Source organism: Hemitrygon akajei, chromosome 5 (genome assembly GCF_048418815.1).
Source record: "Hemitrygon akajei chromosome 5, sHemAka1.3, whole genome shotgun sequence".
Lineage (NCBI taxonomy): Eukaryota > Metazoa > Chordata > Chondrichthyes > Myliobatiformes > Dasyatidae > Hemitrygon > Hemitrygon akajei.
The window spans coordinates 128,220,478-128,239,769 of NC_133128.1; the positions used below are offsets into that span (position 1 = coordinate 128,220,478).

General features: G+C 43.5%; 1 protein-coding gene across 7 annotated transcripts in view; it reads right to left on the reverse strand.

Moving 5' to 3' along the window:
* The window catches only part of LOC140728164 (receptor tyrosine-protein kinase erbB-4-like), a 943,636-nt gene that overhangs the window by 662,093 nt on the left and 262,251 nt on the right, over positions 1-19,292 (reverse strand). The window lies entirely within an intron of this gene.

Sequence of the window (19,292 nt, forward strand, 5' to 3'; positions counted from 1 at the left end):
AGAGAGGCTAAAAGATTGGATCCATATTCTTTGGAGTTTAAAAGAATGAAGCATTAAGATCCTACGGGAGATTGACAGGGTGGATGTCAATATGTTTTCGCCAGTGGCAAAGACTTCAGTGGGGGCCATATTTTCAGGATAAAGAGGCAGTTAAAACTGAGGAATGTTAGAATTTCTTCTCATGATTTCTTTACCATAGGAAGTTGTTGAAGCTGGATCATGAGACATATTCAAAGAGGAAAGAGATAATTGTTTTGAAAGAATAATGGATTGGGGACCTGGCACAGAGGAAACCAGGGGTAGATCAGCTATGATGCTACTGAACGACGGGGCAGCCTGGTGATTTACTCCCATGCCAATTTTCAGCCTTTCCTGTGTTTACCTTTGAGTAGCACAGCCACTGCATCAGGCTGAAAGTTCTGTTCTGTTCTCTAGTCCAGAGAGAGAGAGAGAGAGAGAGAGAAGGAACACTTTTGTTGAGTACTACATGCACTAAGGTGGATTGTCAACCTGGCTTCCATTAATCGATCCTGATCTGCAACACTCCGGCAAATGTCCCACAGAACCTGTTTACCACCATAGGTCTAAACTTCTGTAATCCTAGAACAGATTCCTTATTTTGGCAACCAGCATAGTTGTGATAATATATGAACATATTAGATTAAGTCTTTTATGTTCATCATCTATTTAATTTTTAATGGCTGCTGCACTTAACGTAATCACTTTCAGCTGGAACTAATTAAACTGAAATTTTCCAATGAGACACATTCTTCTGATATTTGTTAAAGATTTCCTTTCTGTGCTGGCATTCCAGCATTTCCCAACACATTAGGAGCAATGAGTACATTCTGTGTCTTATTAATAAATACTTTCAAAAAGTACCTGATTAATTCATCTTAAATCAGTCATTTCATCCATCATTAGGGTAATTTCAGAACTTCCAGAGTTTAATTTTTCCTACAAAATGCATTAGGCCTCACCAGGCAATTTCAGATGCACCACAGTCACATAAAAATATTGATCGTCCATACAGCAGGAGCAGTAAAAAGGCATTTTCCAGATTTTCATTAACTTTGTCACATCTGGATAAATACATGGACAGGAAGGAACTTGGGGTTATAACTGCATGAAATTAGCTTTAGCTAGTATCAAATAATATTGATATTGTAAGATTAAGCCTGCCATAAGATTACAGTAATCTGCTGTTACTGCACAACACTTTCCACAACACTTTTATTTATTTTTATTTAGAGATATGCTGCAGAATAGGCCTTTTGAGTCACACTGCCCAGGAACCCCCCAACAGCCCTGATTTAACCCTAACCTAATCTCCGGACAATTTACAATGACCACTTAAATGACCCGGTACGTCTTTGGTCTGTGGGAGGAAACCCACACTTTCCACAGGTAGGATGTCCAGAGACTGCTTACAGAGGATGATGGGATTGAACTCTGAACTCCGACGGCCCAAGCTGTCATAGCCTCACTCTAACCACTATGCTACCGTGGCACATTGTGGCCTTGTGAAGTTAATGTGCTGTTGATGCCCATTTTTAAATGTGGTTAAAAGATGGTACATTTTTGTTTGATGTGTTAGTCTAGAAATTCGTTTGTGCTAGAAAATGACAAGGGGTTCAGGTCACAGTAGTTAAGGAGTTGAAGTCCGACAGGGAAGTTGGTCTGTTGTGGGAGGTGTGCAGGTGAGGGTGGGGTCACACGTGCATTAGGGATGTCAGGGTTTGGCTGAAGTACCATTGAAAGAAAGAGTCATCAAGTCATACAGCACAAAAACAGGGCCTTCAACCCAAATGGTCCATGCTAACAAAGATTTCCATCTAACCTAGTTTCATGCCTCTTAAAACCTTTCCTAGCCATGTACGTGACATGTTGTTAATGTACCTGCCTCAGCTACTCCCTCTGCATGAATAAGTTGCCTCCCTCCAGGATCTCACTTCAAACCTATGTCCACCAGTTCCTGATTCCTCAAACCTGGGGAAAAGATTCTGTGCAAGATGTTGCAACAAGAGGTGGATGCTAAAGATCTCCTTGTGTTGCTTAAAAGATGTATAATGAACTCCTCCCTTATGGAGCAGTCATATCTACAAAGCCCAGTCATCTCCACCAGCACACTCACATTCAATCCACTCATGGTCTCTGCTTCACCAGTAGCCAGACATGGATCTCAGTTTATTCATGTCCTTAACTATACAGCTATAGCAGGCAGCCCACTCAGTACATTGCAACACATGCCATTTTTGCCCTTTTGCAGTTGAAGCTGGCACAATACCTCCATTAACAGAAATAGGATAGAGGTGGACTGAGCCTTGTACCCATGTCTTGCCATCTCAGAGAGAGCTGCCTACACAACTGGTCAAGCTGGGGTGGTGGAAAATTTTCAGTTCAAATCCATTTCTTCTCCCATCCTAATCCCCCTGTCCCTACAGAATTATGCTTAGCTCTCAGCAAAGAGCATCATCGTTACCCTTCACTCTGCATGACCATACTCTTCTCTTGACAGATACTCAAGAACTCTCGCCTGCACGGGTTGCAGGGGCACTGACTGTGGACAAAGAACAGCTCTCTCTCACCTTGTCCACCAGTTCAAGTACAGGCACAGGAGAGGATTCTCTAGGGGGTGGGGGGGTCTAGATATAGTGAGTCATCAGGGGGTGGCTTGCGTTGGTCTAACCAGGTGAAGAGTTGTGTCCCAAAACATCCTCTGTCCATTTCCCTCTACTTGACCTGCTGAGTTTCTGCAGCAACTTGTTTGTAAGTTTATAAATCAACTCCCCACGGGATGAGTCAGAATGTGTTTGCTGCTCTGGTAGATAGGATGCTCTTCCACTCATGGTATTTTTCTAGGAAAATTACCCTGCCTTCGTGTTGTAGATCCCCCCCCCCCCCCCCAGCTATTTTCATTGACCCTACTTTTTGTTTAAATTGACTTTTCTATGCAATGGACCGTGACTAGCTAAGACATCTGCTCGATCCCACCCCCAACAGACTAAGTGACACAACATAGTACCTAGTGATGAAGACACATGGAACATATACACCCAATGAGCCAATGGACACCAAACATATTTCCAACCAACAGCTTGCTGGTGTCCCCGTGTAGAAGTTTGTCTGCTATGTTCCGTCCTGCATTTGTGATCTTTCCCCAAGTAGACCAAGTTTGTTAGTAGTAGAGGGATTAAGGCATAGTGGAGTCCTGGGTTCCTCATAGTGGAGAGTTCATTGTCAACATTGCATCATCCAATCAGCAGAAGGTGTCTGTGTCTATTGACGATTATACGACAAAATCAATTTCCAAACAAAGAAGCCGTTCTATTGGATTAGGAGGAAGCAAAACCTCCAGCAAGTTACCCCAATACAAGCAGGATAATTTCCCCAGAAAGTGAGTGGACATTAGTTACTTACAGATTATTTGAATAGAAGCAGACTAGTCATTTACACAAGTGTGGTCACCCCGCCCAAGCTGGTTTGATGAGGAGTCTTCTCTTTACTCATGGTCGGGAATCTACAACAGCCAGAGGAAGCCCTGGCAGTCACGGGGAGAATGTATTAACCCCGCAGAGCACTGGAGGTCAGGATTGTGGAGGCCTGGCTCACAGAAGCTATGAGGCAACAGCTCTACCAGCTGTGCCAGCTCTTCTCCATACCCGCAACACTGGCACCAGCAACTGCACTCTTCAAAAGGCTCACAAAGTATCCAAAACATGTGCTTTGGAACAGATGATCTGTGGACGATCAGCACTTAATTGATGCTTCAGACTGATTGCAATCACGCTGGTGGTCCACAGTATGGAAATAAAATTTATATGTGGCTCAGATGACTTTAAATGATTCTTGTGCTTGTTTATCTTCTAATGGTGCATTTTAAATCAGCTTATTACTTCATCCATAAGTTTAATATCTTACATTGCTTCAGCGCTGGAATGCAGATATCTCAGGTGTATTTTTATTCCACTGGTATGGAAACATCAGTGCCGTTGAATGGAAAAGCCTACAAAAAGTATTGGATCTGGCCCAGTCCATCATGGGTAAAGCCCTCCCCACCATTGAGCATACCTACATGGAGCGCTGTCGCAGGAAAGCAGCATCCATCATCAGGGATCCCCACCACCCAGCCATGCTCTCTTCTTGCTACTGCCATTAGGAAAAAGGTACAGGAGCCTCAGGACCCACACCACCAGGTTCAGGAACAGTTATCAACTCCTCAACCATCAGGCTTTTGAACTATAGTGTATAACTTCACCCAAGTTCACTCGTCCCATAACGGAAATGTTCTCACAACCTATGAACTCATTTTCAAGCACTCTTCACCTCATGTTCTGAATATACATTGCTTGTTTATTTTTTATTATTATTATTTATTTTTCTGTTTGCAGTTTATTGTTTTTTTTGCACACTGGTTGTTGGCCCGTCCTGTTGGGTGCAGTCTTTCATTGATTCCATTATGTTCCTTGTTATTTACTGCGATTGCCCGCAAGAAAACCAATCCCAGGGTGACAATAATGTGCTTTGATAATAAATTTACTTTGAATAAGGAATTGGTCATTGTATAGAGAAACTGTGAAAAACTTAGTTTTGCACACCATTCATACAAATCATTTCAAAACGTAAGTGTGTTGAGGGAGTACAAAAGGGAAAATCAATACCAGTCTTAGAATTACAAAGTGCAGTGCACCGTGGTGAGGTGGATTCTATGGTCAGAAGTCCATCTTATCGAACAAAAAGTCTGTTCAATTTTCTTGGAAGAAGGTGTGCTTAGATCTGACGGAACGTGGTTTCAGTCTTTTCTGTTTTCTGCTCGATGGGAGGAGGAGAAGAGGGAATATCCAGAGTGGGAGGTGTCTTTCATTATGTTGGCTGCTGTATCGAGGCAACGAATGAGGAATGGAAGGGAAGCTGAATGGAGCACTGCCCTGCCCAACATACACTTGCCCGAAGGTCATGATAAGCACGTAGATTACTCTTAAGATTTCGAATTGGAAGTAAACTTCTTTGTAGATGCAAGAGGAGGTTGTTAATGACACCATTTGTTTAGAGGCAGAGTAAGTATCTCCCTCGTGGGAGAAATGGAGTGGTGGAGTCAAAGAAAGGTACAGCACAGAACAGGCCTTTCGGCCCACTGAGTCCGTGCCGACCACCAACCAGCCGTTGACAACAACCCTACATTAATGCCATTTTAAGGGAACAGTGGGCAGATGTTGCAACAGCCCCTCGAGCAGCTGCCTTTGGAGATTACCATTAACCCCAATGCGGTCCCTGCCGTGAGCCCCGCTACGGCAATACACCTTGGCCCAGCGTAGTGTGGTCTCAGCTGCTCCCACAGATTGGCTTTGACAGCCAGGGAAGTCCTTGTAAGAGTCATCAAGAGGGAAGATTTGCTCATGCATCAACTCCCCACAGGATTTGCCAGACAGAGATCTGTCCTGATTTAGTGTATGCGCAGTAATTCTCAACCGTCATTTATTTTCTGGGAGAGCTAGATGAAGCAAAGAGAGGGTAGCAGGGAAAACAAAAACTAAAATAACATTTCCCACAAAAGGCAGGCTAATAATGATAGTATCAATGAACACGGAAGCAGTCCATTTGGCCCACTGAGACCATGCTGGCCACCAACCACTCATTTACACTACACTAATCTCACTGAGTTCTCTCCACACTCCCATCAAGCTCCCCCCAGATTCTACCACTAACCTACACACTCGGAACAAATGAATTTAAAAGGTAAGCTCTTTGTTCCTCTTGTCTTTTCCTCACTTATTTGTTTGGGCCATTGCACACATGTCAGAGTTCACCTGACCTGAACCAGCCTGAAGGTTGGCCAGCACACAGCACCCGAGAATCCAGTGGGAGAGACCGTATCACCATTAGACATAGGAGCAGAATGAGGCCATTCAGCCCATTGAGTCTTGTTCATTATACAGCCAAGGCAGGAAATGCTGTTCCCACCAATGTCCCTGGCTTAATCTCACACCAGTGGCATTGGAACAAGACTCGACTGAGGGAGGTGGGTCATCTCTGTGTAACGGCTGCAGACATCTGTCTGGATAACTGAGTTTCACAGAACCTTTAGAAGAATGGGCGACTGCCGGAAGACTTACAAAAAAAAAGTGATTCCAAAGCTAGTAAAATGTTGTGGAGAACACTGTTGGTGAGAAGTGGTGACCTGAACCAACAGCAGCAAACAGAAACACCGCAATGATGTTGAAGATTAAAGATTAGTTTTATTTATCACATGTACATTGAAATGCACTGTGAAGTGTGATGTTTGCGTCAACGACAAACACCGTTGGAAAATTTGCTGGGCAAGTATCACCGTGCTTCTGGTGGCAATATAGCAAGCACACAATTCACTAATTCTAACTCGTACATCTTTGGAATTTGGATGGGAACCAGAGTACGCATGCGGTCATGGGGAGAATGTATAACCCCTTAGAGACAGCGGTGGGAATTGAACCCGGGTTGCTGGCACTGTAATGGTGTTACACTAATATGAAAGACGATCGGCCCTAAATGCCAACGGTGTAATCGGCACTTGATTGAACATGCAGGACTGCAGATGCTGGAATCTGCAGCCACACACAATTCACTGGAGAAACCCTGCAGGTTATGCTACTATTGAGGGAAATGGACAGTAAACATTTCAGGCTAAGACCCTTCCTCTGCATCATCATAAAGGGTCTTAATCAGATATGTCGACTGAGTGCACATGAAATGTCCCAACCTGAATGATCGGCAGTCCGTTTCCCTCCATAACCTACTGAGTTCCTCCTCCATTTTGGGTGTTACAATGAGGTTAAAGGGTGCGGGAAGCACTTCTTCACTCACTAATAATGGGCTTCAAGGAGCCCACACCCACAATGGGGCAAGGCCAGTGACGTTCGGGCTTCAGTGAGCTGGGAACAAGGCAGCTCATTCACCTGTGAGAAGCATCACTGCGTTGAGCTCATCCTTTTCAGAACAATACTGATTCTTTCTTTGCTGTTGTACAGTCTTTGATATTTAGCAACCTGTTCCGCTGACTTCTTAAGCCTCTAGTTAATGAATTACACGTACCAAAAAAGGGCTTCCAACAGGGGAAATGAAAATAATTCAAATCAGTTTGCATAAACAGCAAAACATATTTTCCAGAGCTAGGTTAAACTCGTGGCAAAGGTGATTAATTATGCTGTGGTAATAGCAGTGAGATTGCCTTCTCAAGGTCTGACAATGAAAAGTGGCATCATGATTGATCTCTCAACGTTTCTTATTCTCCTACCCCCATCCTCTTTGAGAATATACAGTCCCTTTCACAATCATAATGCTCTGCATATAGTCATTGGGTTATACGGCACGGATTCAAGCCCTTTGGCCCAACTGATCCATGATGCCCAACTAGGCAAGAATGGAGACACAAGAGACTGCAGATGCTGGAATCTGGAGCAATGAGCTATCAGCTGAGGAACTCAGCAGGTTGAGCAGCGTCTGTGAAGGGAAAGGAACTGTTGATGCTTCAAGCTGTTGCTCATCTAAACTAGTTCCATTTATTTGTGTTTGACCCATACCTTTCTAAACCTTACCCATCCACCATGAAACATACCCCGCCACATTTACTTTCCCCAGAGCATCACCGCCTGATACGGGAACTGCACCAACCTTGATCGCTGGGCGCTGCAGAGCTGGTACGGACAACCTAGCGCATCTATGGATGAGAGCTTCCCTCCATTGAGGACATTTACAGCAGCAGATGCGTAAAGAAGGCCTGGAAGATCATCGGGGACACCAGTCACCCCGACCATAAACTGCTTTAGCTGCTTCCGTCTGGCAAACGGTACTGCAGCATTAAAGACAGGACCAACAGGCTATGGGACAGCTTCTTTCTACAGGCCATTAGACTTTTAATATCACATGTCTGTACACTGCAACTGAGTCATAATGCAAAAATTCTTACTCCCTCACTTTGTGGGATGGACGTAAGATTTAAATAAATTCAAACTCGAATTTAAATAAACACCTGTCCAAATATATCTTAATATTGTTATTGAACCTACTTCATCAACAAAAACAACCACTAGACCCAAAAATGGTTACTCCCCCCAAGCTGTTATGCTGATCAAAACCTCCACCCATTAACCCACCTCACAAAACCAGCCCCCCCCCCACCAATACATACACATCACCTAGTGCCACTTCATGTACTGTGCATGCAATTAGTTTATGGATATAACAGTTACTTGTTTGTTATGATTTATATGATTGCTTTTATTTTTACATTTATCGTGTCTTATTTTGCTTTTTTAAATTGTGTCATTTATGCTTTTTTTGTGTATTTTTATGCTGCCTCAGATCTGGAGTAACAATCATTTTGTTCTCCTCTACACTTGTATACTGAAGAATGACAACAAACAATGTTGAATCTTAAATCTACTTCCTCTGGTAATCCACTCTATATACGTACCAATTTCTGCATGATCAATGTGCTCCTCAGGTCCCTTTTAAATCTCTCCCCTCTCCTCTCCAACCTTCACTCTGTAATTCTTGATTGCCTTTCATTGGGAAAAAGGTTATACACCCCTTATGATTTTATATAGGACTATAAGGACTCCACTTAAGCCTCCTATCTTCCAAGGAACAAAGCCTTATTGTGCCCTACTTCTCCCTGTTATCAGGACCTCGTCAATAGACTGTAGTCTAAGGGTAGTTATTGCTGCAAGAAGGAAATCAAATCAGTGCACAAAACCACAATATGCTGGTGACCAGCTAATGATGGAGCAGGTTGTCAGAAATATTGGGAGATCAGAGGATGAAGGTGGATGAGCAGTGGAAGGGTTAGGAGCAAGATTGGCAGCTAATATTCTTGAGATGATTAGCACTGACACACAGTGAGAAAGTCTTCTCCCTATCCCTTCAATGATGTTGTTGAGGGCTGAAAGGAGAACTCTTACTCTACCTCAGTAGGCCTGGAATAGTGTGTACAAATTTGGATCGCCTACCTAAGAAAGAATATACTTGCAGAAGAAGTGCTGTCCGGATTGACCAGATTACTGGTATGGGTTGTTCGTTCTGTAAGGGGACATTAAACATATCGGGCCTATACAATGCGGAACTTTAAAAATGGTTAAAGGTCAAGATTTACTTTATCTGTCACACATAGGTCAAAACGCAGAGCGAAATGTATTGTTCGCATCAAATCAAATCAGCGAGGATTGTGCTGGGCACAGTGTTGCCATGCTCCTGGCACCAATATAACATGTTACTGCTGGTGCTGTAATAGCGTTACGCTAACCACTATGGTACTGTGGTGGTTGGCATCCATCTGGCTTGAAGGACAATGGGTGATGATCATCGTAACAAGCCTGGAGATGCCCAGTCATCAAGATCCCCCTCTCGGCCTCACCATTGTAGTCCAAAGGAAATCTTATGAAGCAGTACATTTGGCACCAGCTTGGCTGCAGGAGCTGCCGGAAGGACGTTCAATGACATCCAGCTGTCTTAGGGAATCTGCTCTGGATTTGCTGTCTGGGTTTACTCCCGTAGCCTTTGTCTCTCCCGAGGCTGTCCACAAGGCAGTGGGGCAACTTACCCAAAACTGGGGTTCTGGTTCACAAGCACCAAGTTCAATAACAGTTACTACCCCTGAACCATCAGACTCTTGAACAAGAAGGAATACCTACACTCATTTAATAAATCTTTTATCTTGTTTCTTCATGCTTGGTATTTATTTCCATTTATTTATTATCTGCATTTGCACAGTTTGTTTACAGCTCCTGATGTTTATAGATCCTGTTTACAGTTATATATTTGCTAATATGCCCACAGAAAAAGAATCTCAGGGTTGTATGTAGTGACAAGTATGTACTCTGATAATAAACTTTATTTTGAACAATTGGAATTGGCAGATGAGGTTTCAGTCTATTCTCTCGTTAAATAGCAACTCTCCTGAAAGTGAGCCGCTCTACCAGCCTTCCCCTGGAGGACCGGACTCTCTTAAGGTCTTGGAGCTGGATCCAAATCCATAGCTTTCCAAGCCATTCAAAGTAACCCTCCACACCTGCAGCGTGCCCCATTGTTGCTCAGGAACACTAAACCAGAGTTTAAACCACGTGGTTTAGCTGCTCATTCAGCATTTTTTGAAAAACCATGATAGAGGTAGATTAAATTCAGACCATTTAAAAGGACATTGGATTACAGTGCCAGTGACGACTGATTGGGGCTCAAATCCCACCATTGACTGTAAGGAGTTTATACGGAGTTTCTTCCCTAGTGCTGAGGAAAACTACTTAACTCTGAGCATAATGACGGGAGTTCCTTTCTTAGCTGACAAGCCTGTAAAAGTCACTGATTGATGCCTTGGAATTGCAACCTTCTGTAATGACATCCCCAATGAGTGCATGCCTGCTAATGCTTCACTATTTAAGGCAGGTGGCTGGTTTAAGACCCAGACATGCATCACTGTGACTCAGGCATGACCTGCACTCTCTCTCCTCTTCAGGCAGCCTAATTACTGCCCCTTCTGTATGAAGGTTAATGACTTGGACTATGGGATTAATGGATTTGTGGCTAAATTTGCCGATGATACAAAGTTAGGTGGAGGAACGGGTAGTGTTGAGGAAACAGAGAGCCTGCAGAGAGACTTAGATAATTTAGGGGAATGGGCAAGGAAGTGGCAAATTAAATACAATGTTGGAAAGGATATGGTTGAGCACTTTGCTGGAAGGAATAAACATTATTTAGATGGGGAGATAATTCAAAATGCAGAGATGCAAAGGGACTTGGGAGTCCTTGCAGGATACCCTAAAGGTTAACCTCCAGGTTGAGTCGGTGGTGAAGAAGGTGAATGCAATGTGGGCATTCATTCCTAGAGGTATGGAATATAAGAGCAGGGATGTGATGTTGAGGCTCTGTAAGGCACTCGTGAGACCACACGGAGTATTGTGTGCAGTTTTGGGCTCCTTATTTTAGAAAGGATATACTGACATTGGAGAGGGTTCAGAGAAGATTCACAACAATGATTCCAGGAATGAAAAGGGTTACCATATGAGGAACGTCTGCCATCTCTTGGGCTGTATTCCCTGGAGTTCAGGAGAATGAGGGAGGTTCTCATAGAAACATTCCAAATGTTAAAAGGCCTGAACAGATTAGATATGGCAAAGTTATTTCCCACAGTAGTGGAGTCTAGGACAAGAGGGCTTGACTTCAGGATTGAAGGACTTCCATTTAGAACAAAGATGGGGAGAAATTACTTTAGTCAGAGGATGATAAATCTGTGGAATTTGTTGCCACGAGCGGCTGTGGAGGCCAAGTCATGGGTGCATTTAAGGCAGAGATAGATAGGTTCTTGATTAGCCAGGGCATCAAAGGGTATGGGGTGAAAGCAGGGGAATGGGGATGAGTGGAAGAATCGGATCAGCCCATGACTGAATGGTGGAGCAGACTCGATGAGCTGAATGGCCTACTTTTGCTCCTATATCTTATCTTACGGTCTTAAAAGACAATCTGCTCCTTTCCCCAGCATTTTCTTTGCTTTGAGAGCTCGCTCTGCTTCATGGTCCAGGAGCTGTACGTCACTTGAAACCAGTGGAGATGCTCATAAGGTCAGGCAGCATCCACAGAGAGAGAAACCGAGTTCATATTTCATATCATAGAAGCACCCAGTCATAGAAAATAGAACCGCACAGCGCAGGAACAAGCCCACAAGGCCTGTGCTGAGCATAATGCCAAATTACACCAATCCATTCTGCCTGCACGTGATCCATCCCCACCAGTCACTGGGTATGCATGTGCCTGTCTAAATGCCATTTGAAGACCACTATCATATCTGCTTCCACCACCACCCCGCCATTCACTGTAAAAATAAACTTGCCCCACGCATGCCCTTTAAACTTTCCCCTTTGAGTCTTATCGCCATGTCCTCTAATATTTGACATTTCTCCTCTCTGCCCTATCTATGCCTCTCATAATCTTATCAAGTTCTGGAAGGTCTTCCTTTAGCTTGCGTTGCAGCAGAGAAAACAAACCGAGTTCATCCAAATGCCTCTTATCGCTGGCACCCTCCATTCCAGGAAACATCCTGTTAAATCTCTTCTGCACTCTCTCCAGAGGCTCCATATCCTTCCTGTAATGGGGCTATCAGAAATGTATGCAATACTCCAAGTGTGGCATAAACAACATTTCATACAACTGTAACATGACTTCTTAACTCTTGTACTGAATTCCCCAAATGTTGAAGACAGGTGTCTCTTCTGCCAGCCTATTTCTTGCACTCTACCACTCTATCTTCTTGCATTGCCACTTACAGGGAGGTATGGACTTGAACCCCAAGATCGCCGCATACAGCATGGAACCAGGTCCTCAGCTCCCAAGTCCACACTGACCATCAGATACCAGTTTACAAGAATCCTATTTCATTCTCCCCACATCCCCATCGGTTCCCCCACGGGTTCTACTGTTCACCTGTACACAAGGGGACAATTAGCCTACTGACTGGCAGCCTTTGGGACAGGGAGAAGAAAGCAGTGCTCCCTGGAGAAACGTGCAAACTCCACACAGATAGTGCTGGGAGTTAGGACTGAATCTGCGTTATTGGAGCGGTGAGTCAGTAACTTTACCAGCAGCGGCACTGGGCTACCCGGCCTAGATGATCTTTCAATGGGAGAACTGAGAAACTGAACACAGTTTAAGCTGCAGAGAAAGAGGGGTAGAGTGAAAATCAGGAATGTGTATGGTGTGGTGGAGCTGCTGGCTGGGACAGGGCAGTGAAGGGTTGTTCAAAGCAAACGATCTGTCTGGAGGAAGTGAGAATAAACAGTGAATGAGAGCACGGGAGGAATGATCTATAGGGGGCAAATGTCAGAAGACTCCAAAGATACTGGGCATCAATATACAACCTTACATGAAAAATAGAACAACTGCAGATGCTAGAAATCCAAAACAAAAATGCTGGAGTCACTCAGCAGGTCAGTCAGCATTTGTGGAAATAAAATTATAATTAGTGTTTCAGTTTTCATTTCCTATAAATCTCTTCTTGACACGCTGAATGGCCTAAGCATTTTCTGCTTTCATAATATTTAACTTCAATTCTGCTTCTGAACATTCACAGATGCTCCCTGGCCTGCGGGTGCTTCCACTCCCTTCTGTCTACGTTTTGACCAGACAGTTCCTCTATCCTTATTCCCCTCCTATTTACACCTCCTCCAGACGAGTTAGCTATAAATAACAGGCCTTCACTGCCCTCTCCCAGCCAGCGCCAACACCATTTGTGTCACTTAGTCTCCACATTCTGTTTGTTCTCCCCACCCTTCTCCCTACCCTTCTCCCTTAACCAAGTACCTTGGATTTCTAACTTTATCACCTTCTAAGGATAGGTCACTGACCTGAACCATTAGCTTGGTTTCTCTCTCCACAGAAGCCGCCTGACCCTTGGAGTATTCCAAATACACTGCATTTTCTTTTCCAGATATTCAGCTTCTGAGGATCTGTTTGTTTTTCCATTGCCATTACATTATCAATTGTGATACTTGCAGATGAAGTTTATGGGTACATCTGTTTAATGGAGTGATTATCAACGTACAAACACTTTTTGCTACCAGCTGTTCCAGATATCTGTTGTTCCGACCCACTCCATCCTCCAATCAATTCATTTTAAAATATAAATCTCACCTGCAGAGTGCCCTGACACCGAACCCTAGGCCTTTAAAAACAGAGCTCCTGCTCAATTTCACCCATCCTTTCAGACAGACAGACATACTTTATTGATCCCGAGGGAAATCGGGTTTCATTACAGTCGTACCAACCAAGAATAGTGTGGAAATATAGCAATATAAAACCATAAATAATTAAATAATAGTAAGTAAATTATTCCAAGTGGAAATAAGTCCAGGACCAGCCTATTGGCTCAGGGTGTCTGACACTCCGAGGGAGGAGTTGTAAAGTTTGATGGCCATAGGCAGGAATGACTTCCTATGACACTCAGTGTTGCATCTCGGTGGAATGAGTCTCTGGCTGAATGTACTCCAGTGCCTAACCAGTACATTATGGAGTGGATGGGAGTCATTGTCCAAGATGGCACGCAACTTGGACAGCATCCTCTTTTCAGACACCACCATCACAGAGTCCAGTTCCACCCCCACAACATCACAAATGAGTTTGTTGATTCTGTTGGTGTCTGCTACCCTCAGCCTGCTGCCCCAGCACACAACAGAAAACATGATAGCACTGGCCACCACAGACTCGTAGAACATCCTCAGCATCATCCAGCAGATGTTAAAGGAACTCAGTCTCCTCAGGAAATAGAGACAGCTCTGACCCTTCTTGTAGACAGCCTCAGTGTTCTTTGACCAGTCCAGTTTATTGTCCATTCGTATCCCCAGGTATTTGTAATCCTCCACCATGTCCACACTGACCCCTTGGATGGAAACAGGGGTCAACGGTGCCTTAGCCCTCCTCAGGTCCACCACCAGCTCCTTAGTCTTTTTCACATTAAGCTGCAGATGATTCTGCTCACACCATGTGACAAAGTTTCCCACCGTCGCCCTGTACTCAGCCTCATCTCCCTTGCTGATGCATCAAACTATGGCAGAAACGCCCCATTTTCTATTTCTCTCCATTGCTGTTATGTGCTTTCCCAAAACATACCTTTAAAACCAAGCAGGGCTCCAACCAAATGAGTTAGTCAATGGCACTAACTTCCCAACATCCACTCTTCACTTTTTTTTACCAAGAAGCAAACTTTTCTCCAGGCATCAGCACGTCTGTTTGACATCGCGTCCCATTCTCCGTGTGTGTCACCTTCACCATTACCACTGCTACCTGCGCAGTTGGAAGCTCCTGGACAGTGGAAAACTGTCCACTGTGCATATCCTCGGCACATGTATTGTAACTAATGGCTACCAGCAAAATGGAGAGTTGACCTTCTCAGTAGGAGTCACAGACTCATATGGAGAGTAAAGAGACCTTTGGCACAACTGGTCCAAGATTCCCATCTAAGATAGTCCAATGTGCTCATGTTTAACCATATCTCTATGAAGATTTCATATCCATGTACCTGTTGATTATAAGCCCACCCCAAAATTTCCTCTGGCAGCTCATTCCATATACCCTCTGGGTGAAAAAGGTTGCCCATCGGGTTCCTATTAAATCTCTCCCCTCCCATCTTAAACCTATGCCCTCTAGGTCATGATTCCCCCAGTCCTGGGGAAAATACTGAGCACACTTACCCCATCTATGCCCCTCATAATTTTACACACCTCTATGAGATCACCCCTCTGTCTCCTATGCTCCAATGAAAACTGTCCCAACTTGCTCAGCATAACTCAGTTCCCTGAGTCCTGGCAATAAGCTCGTAATTTTTTTTCTCCACTATTTCCATCTTAATGATGTATTTCTTATAGCAGTGTGACTGAAACTGTCCCTCTTGTGTCACGATATTCCAAACGTTGCCTCAGGACCCTGCAATACCTCAACATCTATACCCATTGCCCTACTAGATGAAGGTCAGCAAGCTAAAATCCTTCTTAACTACCTTGGATGTCTGTGACAACACTTTCAGGGAAGCATGAACGTTCCTCTGCTTTACAACATTCCCCAGGGCCTACAATGATTTGTCTTCACAAAATATTAATGAAGTTTGTTTAATTACATTTAACTACTTTTAAGTGCATTTGAGCATTATTTTGTAGTTCTTTTGTTTTAGGGATTAATCATTCAAATGTTAATTTTTAAATCCTTTAATAGTTCTCAGGTGATTTTGAATGTTAAATCTTTTCAATTTCCGTGACAGCTTTGACAGGAAAAATTAGTGGGAAGCTAGAGGAATAGGAAGCCTTTAGAAAGCAACAGAAGGCAACTTAGAAAGCAGTAAGAAGAGAAAAGATGAAATATGAACTTGTTAACCAATAACAAAATGGAAACCAAACTTTTTTTCAGATACACAGAGTAAATGAAAGGCAAAAAGTGAACATCAGACCACTGTTAAATAGCGCTGAGATGTTATGGCAGGTGAACTGATAAAGTATTTTACATCAGTTTTCACTGTGGAAGAAACCAGCAACATGCCAGAAATTTGAGATAATCAGAGGGCAGAAGTAAGTGTAGTCACTATTATAGAGAAGGTGGTTGGGAAGCTGAGAGATCCGAAGGTAGGTAAGTCACCTAGACCAGATGGACTACACCCAAGCACTCTGAAAGAGGTAGCTGAAGAGATTGTGAAAGCATTAGTAATGACCTCTCAAGAATCACTAGATTCTGGAATGGTTCCAGAGGGCTAGAAATTCGCAGATGTCACTCCACTCTATAAGAGGGAGTGAGGGAGAAGAAAGGAAATTATAGGCCAGTTAGCCCGACTTCAGTGGTTGGCAAGATGTTGGAGTCCATTATTAAGGATGAGGTTTTCAGGTAGTTGGAGGCAACTGATAAAATAGGCTAAAGTCAGCCTTAAGGGAAAATATTGCCTGACAAATTTGTTGTAATTTTTTTTTGAGGAAGTAACAGGCGGGAGAGACAAAGGAGAATCAACGGAGTTGTTTACTTGGATTTTCAGAAGGCCTTTAACAACATGCTACACATGAGGCAGCTAAACAAGATAAGAGCCCACGGTATTACAGAAAAGATTCTAGTAAGGACAGAAGATTGACTGACTGGCAGGAGGGAAAGAGTGGGAATAAAGGGGGCCTTTTCTACTTGGCTACTGGTAATTGGTGCTGTTCTACAGTGGTCGGTGTTGGGTCCACTACTTTTCACATTATATACAGAAATGACGGCTTTGTGACCAACTTTGCGGATGTTATAAAGATAGGTGGAGGGGCAGATAGTGTTGAGGAAGCAGGGAGTCTAAAGGACTTAGACAGATGAGGAGAATGGGCAAAGAAGTGGCAGATGAAGTACAGTATAGGGAACTGGTAGAAGGGTTAAAGGCATAGAATGTTCTATATGTGGAGCAAATTCAAAAATCCAAGGTGCAAAAACCTAGTGCAGGATTCCCTAAAGGTTTACTTGCAAGTTGAGTCGGTAGTACAAAAGGCAGTTGCAATATTAGCATTCATTCCAAGAGGACTAGAATATAAAAGCAAGGATGTAACGTTGAGACTTTAGAAGGCATTAGTCAGACCACATCTGGAGTACTGTTCCCCACATCTATGATAGGATTTGCTGGCATTGTGGAGGATCCAGAGGAGGTTCACAAAAGTTATCCTGGGAATGAAAGGATTAATGTGCTTGATAGCTCTGGGCCTGTACTCACTGGATTTTAGAAGAACTAGAGGGATCTCATTGAAACCCGCTGGATATTGGGAGGCCTGGATAAAATAGGTGTGGACCAGATATTTGAAACAGGACCAGAGGGCACAGCTTCAGAATACAAGGTGGTCCTTTTAGAAATGAGAAGAGGCTGAATTTCTTTACTCAGTGGGTGGTGAATCTCTGGAATTCATTGCAATTGATGGCTGTGAAGTCCAAGTCATTGGGTATATTTAAAGCTGAGGTTGATGGCTCTTGATTAGTAAAGGCATCAAGGGTTACTTGAAGAAGACAGAAGAATGGGGTTGAGAGGGCAAAATATCAGCCACATTTGAATTCTGGAGCCTACTCAGTGGGCTAAACTGCTTAATTCTACACCCATGTCTTATTGTGTTATGGACAGGCATTGAGCCTGAGGCAATGCTTCGCCAGCTGTCAGAACTTTGGTGTTACAGCTAGCCATTACCTCCGGGAGAGATCGTGGGGCTCAGTGGCTTTGGGTTTGGCCTCTCTAAATGACTGTGAGCAGAGTCCTAGTGCATGAGACTGCATGTGGTCCAAGGGGAAGATCCTCCACTGTCACAGCCATCTCCAACCACTGCAAGCTGGCTTCTCATTGTTCTTGAGCATACTGGACCTGGAACCAGAACTGGAACTGGGATTGGTTTATTGTCATCATATTGTCATACAGTGAGAAACATCCAGACAGATCGTTGCAAACATAAGTACATCGGAAGAGTACAAGAGTAAAGCAGTAATAGAATATACAAGTTTTACAATCTCAGACAAAGTGCCGTGTCAGCAGATATTCTGGTGCATGGTAGGAGACAGCAGGGCCAGTGGAAGATCTGTATTCTCCATTAAGGAACTTATTAAATTAGGAGGTTACTGGAGACTGACATAACGTATCTGCTAATTCATTGAGATGCTACACTCTAATTAGCTGCTCTGCCATTTTTCCATCACATCACAGGCTTCCACTGTCACATAATGGTGGCCCTTGGCAAGATTGTTAATGAAAGACCATGCTATGAGCAGACAATGTTAATGGAAGTTCATATCACTGGAAGACAATATTAATGTGAAATTCATAGTGAAAGACAATGTTAATGAAAATCTACCAGGCATTTGTGAAACTCAAATGTGAAAATAGCAAAGAGAGTGAGCAACTATTTAAGTCTTCATGACCAATAATATTTTCAATTTTGTGCATGATCCATTGGAATCCAAAATTACTCGTCTTGAGAACTGAGTCTGTTGAAAACCATGACTTACAATTATGATCAAGACTCTCATACAGACTTCTTGTACATTGAAGATGAATTCTTGACCTCAGAATGTACCTGAACGTTACTCTTGTAATTTATTGTCTACCTGCACTATGCTTTCTCTACACCTGTAACACTGTTTTCTGCATTCACTAATTGCTTTTAACTTTGTATTAATCAATGTACTCACGTTTTGAAATTACCTGTATGGCTTGCAAAACAAAGTTTTTCATTATATCTTTGACACCAATAAACCAATTCCAATTCCAACATACACAGGTACAGGGAGCTCCAGTTACAATGGAAAACCTGCTTGCAACAGTGGACACATAAACTATACAATTCATACCAGCTTTAATCCTATCAGTCCATTACCACCTATCACCAATAGCCTGTCCTGGTCCAACCGTGTAGATGCTGCGGCCAAGAAAGCTCACCAGCCCTCTACTTCTTCAGGAGCCTAACAGAATTTCGCTTCTGCTGTTGAACCTTACCCATTTTTATCAATGCACCATAGAAAGCATCCTATCTGAATGCATCTCAGCTTGGTATGGCAATGGTAACTGCACGAACTCAGGACATCATGGAAGCCAGCTTCCCCTCCATGGAGAAATCTGCAGATGCTGGAAATTCAAACAACAACACACACAAAATGCTGGTGGAACACAGCAGGCCAGGCAGCATCTATAGGGAGAAGCATGCTCTCGCTACCTCAGTAAAGCATGGAGCATAATCAAATTCTCACCCATCCCAGACCTTCTCTTGTCTCACTTCTCTATTCAGGCAGGAGGTACAAAACCC